We start from the raw sequence: 7,274 nt of genomic DNA on the forward strand, positions 1-7,274 counted from the left end.
TATCGCAGTTCAAAAGTGATTCTCCGTGGAAAGGAAAACCAACAAGATGGCGGCTGCCATCGACCAATCAGATATGCCCTAGGCAATACGCAATACTACGCCTGTGTTGAGCCTATCTGCGTGAGAACGATACGTAACGCAGCGCGTTAAGCCTGTTTTCCTGTCGACGTTATTCGACGATATCGTCGTTGATCGTTAAAAGTTCAACGACAATCGCTTGAAAACGATCAAGTTGAAATGATAACGATAGCGAGTACATTTTCCTTTAAATCGTTAACATTTGAATGTTTACGTAGAAGATTGCCGATTATTGTTAACGATAGCATGAATAACGTCGACAGGAAAACAGGCTTTAAGCGTATAAACGCGAACGCATTCTATTTGATCCTCGTCCGTATACACAAAAAATGCTAGCTTACCAAGAAATTATGTATTCTATTGCGATTAACAATAATTATATTACATTTTATAAAAACTTACCTCCAATATGTGTCGTATTTATGTGGTCTTAATGTATTATAATACTGTTTTTGAACACATTTACGGAATACGGCCGCCATCTTGTTAGTTCCCTTCCTGTTGGAATCACTTTTCACCAGCAGAGCCATATAGAGATATTATATCCCAGTGGGCAAAAATTGGTTGAATTAACGTTAATTCAACGTTATCTGCAAACGTTGAAATAACGTTGAAAAAGTGGTTGAAAATGAAAGTTTGCCTCAACGTAAATGTCAACGTTGAATCAACATAGAAATTATCAACGTTGAAACAACGTTAAAATAAGTAATGTTGAAATAACGTTGAAAAAATGGTTGAAAATGAAAGTTTGCTTCAACGTAAATGTCAACGTTGAATCAACATAGAAATTATCAACGTTGAAACAACGTTAAAATAAGTAACGTTGAAATAACGTTGAAAAAATGGTTGAAAATGAAAGTTTGCCTCAACTTAAATGTCAACGTTGAATCAACATAGAAATTATCAACGTTGAAACAACGTTAAAATAGGTAACGTTGAAATAACGTTGAAAAAATGGTTGAAAATGAAAGTTTGCCTCAACGTAAATGTCAACGTTGAATCAACATAGAAATTATCAACGTTGAAACAACGTTAAAATAGGTAACGTTGAAATAACGTTGAAAAAATGGTTGAAAATGAAAGTTTGCCTCAACGTAAATGTCAACGTTGAATCAACATAGAAATTATCAACGTTGAAACAACGTTAAAATAAGTAACGTTGAAATAACGTTGAAAAAATGGTTGAAAATGAAAGTTTGCCTCAACAAAAATGTCAACGTTGATTCAACATAGATTATCAACGTTGAAACAACGTAAAAATGTCTACGTTGAAATTATCAATGTTGATTCAATGTTGAAATTATTAACGTTGAAACAACGTAAATATTAAGTTGAAATGAAAATTTGCATCAATGTAAATTTAAACATAGATTTAACGTTGAAATTTGATTTGTTGAATTACTATATCCAATTTGAATCAACGGTTTTAAAGTAGTTAGTAGTAAAGTTACTGTTACGTCGCAGAATCCATCAATAGAGACATTTTATAAATACTGTATATCTTACTAATCTTTAATTTCTATAAAAACATAAATAACAATTTAATCAGGTGTTATCAAATCATCAGGCAAAATTCAAGCAACAATCAAATAATGTACATCCTCACTGACAGTTCTCAGGTACCAATGTTAAGTATAAAAAATATACTAATAACCAGTTTGTAATATGTTTGCCAACTAACATGATTGAATAACTATAAATATTGGCTGATTACAGTAAAACACAATAAATACAACACACGTCACAGGTGCCTTGTGCTAATGTTGCAGAAGTCCAAATGATGGCAATAACACAATACTGTAATTGCATTGTTCCGATTAGTCAATAAACAGTTGCCTCGATTCCTGTGTTGACATTTTCCTATGCTTTCCAAAAGTGTGGCAATATTATTTTTCCAAACCTGAAACAAATTCAATCAAGTTACTGTAGTTTTAAACAAAAATAATACAGTAAAAAATTAATTGTTGAAAGATTTATTGTCCCCAAAAAACATGAACAATGAAGATTAATACAATCATACTTTGAATACCTTGCCATTTTGCAATTTTAACAATTTAGATATTCACTTGCCGTAGAAAATAAACAAAAACAATAAAGATTTCACTTAACAAAAATACAAAATAAACAGTACATTTAACCAAAAACCAATTGTTTGTTTAAATTGTCCCCCTTTTAAGGTACAAATGCATTTTTTAAAATCTAATTTTTGGTCAAAGTGAACAACTCTATAGTGACGGCATATTCAACAAAACATTTAAAAAAAAATTGTTCAGTTCAATTATATCTTTAACACATTGTTCAAAAATCATACTGTACATAAAAAAAAATTCAATTCAGAACATCATTTCAAACTTACACGTAAAATATGCAATCAATTCAATTTATGTAAATAATATTGCAACACTGTATTAATATTTACGCCGTGGTTAGGATTCCGGCACCGAAACTCAACTGCCCAGCGTTAGGGAATCCGACACACTATTGCACATGCCCAGAGCAAGGTAATCGGCGACTCTATTTTTGTCTACAACAGACCAAAGCGTGGTTCCCACTAGCGACGCAACACAAGGACGTAACGCAACGCAAGTAAATTGACCAATCACAAGCGATGGCTTATTCGCTTGTGATTGCTAACTGTCTATAACTTCGCTTGTCATTGGTTAAAACGCTTGCGTTGCGTTTACGTCCTTGCGTTACGTTCTAGTGGGAACCAAGCTTTACAGCGATGGATCATTTTAATAGCTGCGCCACAGCGAACTAGCCGGCCTACATGCCTACTAATACTAGTAGGCCTACCAGCTAGATGTGACCATTGGGCCTATTTATTTCGTAATTAAATTTGCTGCTTCATTCATATATAAACTTTATATATTTATGAATTATAATTGCATGACTAGTTTTAATTTTTATGATTTTTCAAGTACAAAATAAAAGATTTCATATAACGCATTTATACTGTACATAACATCATTTGATTTGAAGTTGATTTGTTGACAGCAGCCGCCGTGCGGATGTGAAAAAAAACAAAACAGAACTGTTCGGGAGAAGTCGGTGTCGCAACGCTACGCTATTCATTTTCGTACATTTCTTGAAATACGCAAGCTGATTATTATCGATATCATAATAATTATTTTAACGCGTGGCGTAATTATTAATTCATGTATGGCCTAGGCCAAGTTTCATCCATCGCTCTCTCCCCCGCGCGACGACTAACTAGGCCACAGCAAAGATATCTTTGGCTACACAGTACATCCCTAGTTAACACTCCGACTCTCGGGTAATGTGGTGCGCGGTCTGTGGCACTAGTGCAAGCTATAATTACTTCGCTCTGGGCATGCGCAATAGCGTGTCGGATTCCCTAACGATGGGAAGTTGAGTTGCGGTGCCGGAATCCTAATCATGGCGTAATATTTATTCAATTCAATATTAAAGTTAAGAACTATAAATACCAACCTTTTGTATATAAAAATATTGATCATCCATTAGATTTTTCTCGTTTGATTCACATAGAAAAGATTATAGGCCTACATGTACTTCATTATTTTGTACTCTAGCTAGGCATAGGCCTAAGGGCCTTATTAGCTAGGCCTACAATCTGAAATAAAGAAAGCGAGTAAGTTTAACAAATCGCTGTGGCTAAAGATACGGTACCGTATTCTAACTTCTGTTTACTAAAGATACGGTAAAATTGCATTACGTCATAACCAGCCAATGGGGTGCTGGTACGTGTGTGACGTCATCGTATAAGGACTTTGTGGATTTTTTTCATATCGCGAAAACCATGGAGGTATGGCGAAAACAGTGATCAACCGCATTTTCTTTATGCTTTATTTATCGCTATTATCGCCGTCGTGTGTGACAAAAACTAAATGTAGCCTACGTCTGTTATTATTATTGAAAAGCCATGTTGATTTTAATTCTAGAATAGAGAAAACCGTTTTAAAAGAGGCCTAGGCCTACTTACTACGTACTATGTATAACCTCATTATATGAGTTTGTTTGTGTAGGGAAAGCGATGCCAGGCTGTGGCCAGCTGCATATGTGTGCTGTGCGCTGATTTCTGTGACTCGTCAGCCCTGGGGCTACACTGCTGTCTAAATCATAGTATTTAAGGGCCCCTTTATTGTCCGCATTTGCTTGTTGTTTATGGTCACCATTGTAAACAAAGTTTTAAAAAAATATAGGCCTAAATAGGCCATTTTGAATAAAAAAAAAACCCTCATCTGCAGCGCACACACATCCACGCAGCCTGGCGCCGCCGATAGGAATTCTCTACATATATACAACCAACAACAGACGCGATATGAAAAAAAATCCAAAGTCCTTATACGATGACGTCACACACGTACCAGCACCCCATTGGCTGATTATGACGTAATGCAATTTTACCGTACCTTTAGTAAACAGAAGTTAGAATACGGTACCGTATCTTTAGCCACGGCGTTAACAAATAGCCGTCCTAGGCTAGCAGCATGTGTTTTAGCAGCTACTGTAGACAGCCTAGCAGAAAGCTAGGCCTAGCTAGGCCAACTAATTATATATTATAATGTTATATTTGTATACTTTTGGATAAATAAAGAAAGTATTGAACTAAAAGGCCTAAACTAATACATACCATTTTATAACCATAATAAGTACAGTACTGTAGTTATCCTTGGCAAGGCAAATGTTTGCCCTTGACATGCATAATACTAAATGCTTCCACTAGGCCTAGTGAGTGAATTCAGTTCATCAGTTTGGCAGCCTGCCTAGCCTATTAGCCTAGCCTACCAGGCTAATAGCCTAGCTATGCATGTGTGGCCTACTAGACTAGAGGCTAGCTATTGATAAGGGTAAAATAGTCAAGCTCAAAGCTTATAAATTAGTAGATTACAAATAAAAAAGATTGTTTTCCAACCTCAAAACATACTTATTTGACAATTTCAATGATGAGCCTTTTTTTTCTACACACCACTGTAACTGTAGGCCTAGCCTCCTACGTCGAAGTAACTGAAATTACTGACACCAGTTTCAAAATTTTATCAAAACGAAACTAACCAATGACAAGCTCGTATCTCTTATGAAATTTGATCTTGCATGAAAGGATCATTCAATTTTCAACACAACTTCTAGAACATTTTTGTATTATACAGAGACAATAATATTTGCCAATCTAAAATTCCTAAATAACCAATAATCATTTGTTTTACAATAAAGGATGATAAAATAAACCGCCAACTGAAATCTAATGTTAATTTAACGTTGAAACATCAATGGCAACGCACTTAAACACATATTATTTATAACCTTTCATCATTCACCTCGTGCCATTATTTGTACCATTACACTCATAAACATTCATTATTTGTATAATATTAAACGTTAAAAACATGTCATTTTAACCAAAGTATTAAATAGAATTTATCTTTAATTTACCGTTTAATTAACATTGAAAAACAAAAATAATAATTGTTTGAAAAAACAACATAATTTCAAGAGTTTTTCAACGTTGAAAACATGTCATTAGAAAATGACAACTGGATTTCAACGTTAAAATAACGTTGGAATAACATTGAAAAACAAAAATAATAACTGTTTGAAAAAAAATACTAGTTAGAAATACTGTACAATGTTATTTCAACGTTGGATCAACATTGATAAATTAACGTAAATTACTAGTTAGAAAGACAATGTTATTTCAACGTTGGATCAACATTGATAAATTAACGTAAATTTCTAGTTAAAAATACAATGTTATTGCAACGTTGGATCAACATTGATAAATTAACGTAAATTTCTAGATATAAATACAATGTTATTTCAACGTTGTATCAACATTGATAAATTAACGTAAATTACTAGTTAGAAAGACAATGTTATGTCAACGTTGGATCAACATTAATAAATTCACGTAAATTTCTAGTTAAAAATACAATGTTATTTCAACGTTGGATCAACATTGATAAATTAACGTAAATTACTAGTTAAAAATACAATGTTATTTCAACGTTGGATCAACATTGATAAATTAACGTAAATTACTAGTTAAAAATACAATGTTATTTCAACGTTGGATCAACATTGATAAATTAACGTAAATTTCTAGTTAAAAATACTATGTGATTTTAACGTTGGATCAACATTGATAAATTAACGTAAATTTCTAGTTAAAAATACTATGTGATTTTAACGTTGGATCAACATTGATAAATTAACGTAAATTACTAGTTAGAAAGACAATGTTATTTCAACGTTGGATCAACAATGATAAATTAACTTAAATTACTAGTTAAAAAGACAATGTTATTTCAACGTTGGATTAACATTAATAAATTAACGTAAATTTCTAGTTAAAAATACAATGTTATTTCAACGTTGGATCAACATTAATAAATTAACGTAAATTTCTAGTTAAAAATACATTTTTATTTCAACGTTGGATCAACATTGATAAATTAACGTAAATTAATAGTTAAAAATACAATGTGATTTCAACGTTGGATCAACATTGATAAATTAACGTAAATTACTAGTTAAAAATACAATGTTATTTCAACGTTGGATCAACATTGATAAATTAATGTAAATTTCGAGTTAAAAATACAATGTGATTTTAACGTTGGATCAACATTGATAAATTAAGGTAAATTACTAGTTAGAAAGACAATGTTATTTCAACGTTGGATCAACATTGATAAATTAACTTAAATTACTAGTTAGAAAGACAATGTTAATTCAACGTTGGATCAACATTGATAATAAAACGAAAATTTCTAGTTAGAAATACAATGTTATTTCAACGTTGGATCAACATTCATAAATTAACGTAAATTTCTAGTTAGAAAGACAATGTTATTTCAACGTTAAATCAACATTGATAAATTAACGTAAATTACTAGTTAGAAAGACAATGTTATTTCAACGTTGGATCAACATTGATAATAAAACGTAAATTACTAGTTAGAAAGACAATGTTATTTCAACGTTAAATCAACATTGATAAATTAACGTAAATTACTAGTTAGAAGGACAATGTTATTTTAACGTTGGATCAACATTGATAAATTAACGTAAATTTCTAGTTAAAAATACAATGTTATCTCAATGTTGAATCAACATTTATAAATTAACGTAAAACATTTGTTTGAAAAACAATGTTATTTCAACGTTGGATCAACATTGATAAATTAACGTAAAACATTTGTTAGAAAGACAAT

The 7,274-nt window shown here is 31.9% G+C and overlaps 1 long non-coding RNA gene across 2 annotated transcripts; it reads right to left on the bottom strand.

The window, feature by feature from the left end:
• Window positions 1–1,630: 1,630 nt before the first annotated feature.
• On the bottom strand, window positions 1,631–5,123 carry LOC140052125 (uncharacterized). Of its 2 annotated transcripts, none has more exons than XR_011845582.1 (3): window positions 4,976–5,123; window positions 3,532–3,673; window positions 1,631–1,978 (listed from the first exon to the last, which is right to left on the bottom strand). It is a non-coding gene; the product is annotated as an uncharacterized lncRNA (long non-coding RNA). The 2 variants fall into 2 exon arrangements; XR_011845583.1 differs by having other exon boundaries at window positions 4,988–5,021.
• Window positions 5,124–7,274: the final 2,151 nt, after the last annotated feature.

The sequence above is a fragment of the Antedon mediterranea genome, chromosome 6 (genome assembly GCF_964355755.1).
Source record: "Antedon mediterranea chromosome 6, ecAntMedi1.1, whole genome shotgun sequence".
In the NCBI taxonomy this organism is placed as follows: domain Eukaryota; kingdom Metazoa; phylum Echinodermata; class Crinoidea; order Comatulida; family Antedonidae; genus Antedon; species Antedon mediterranea.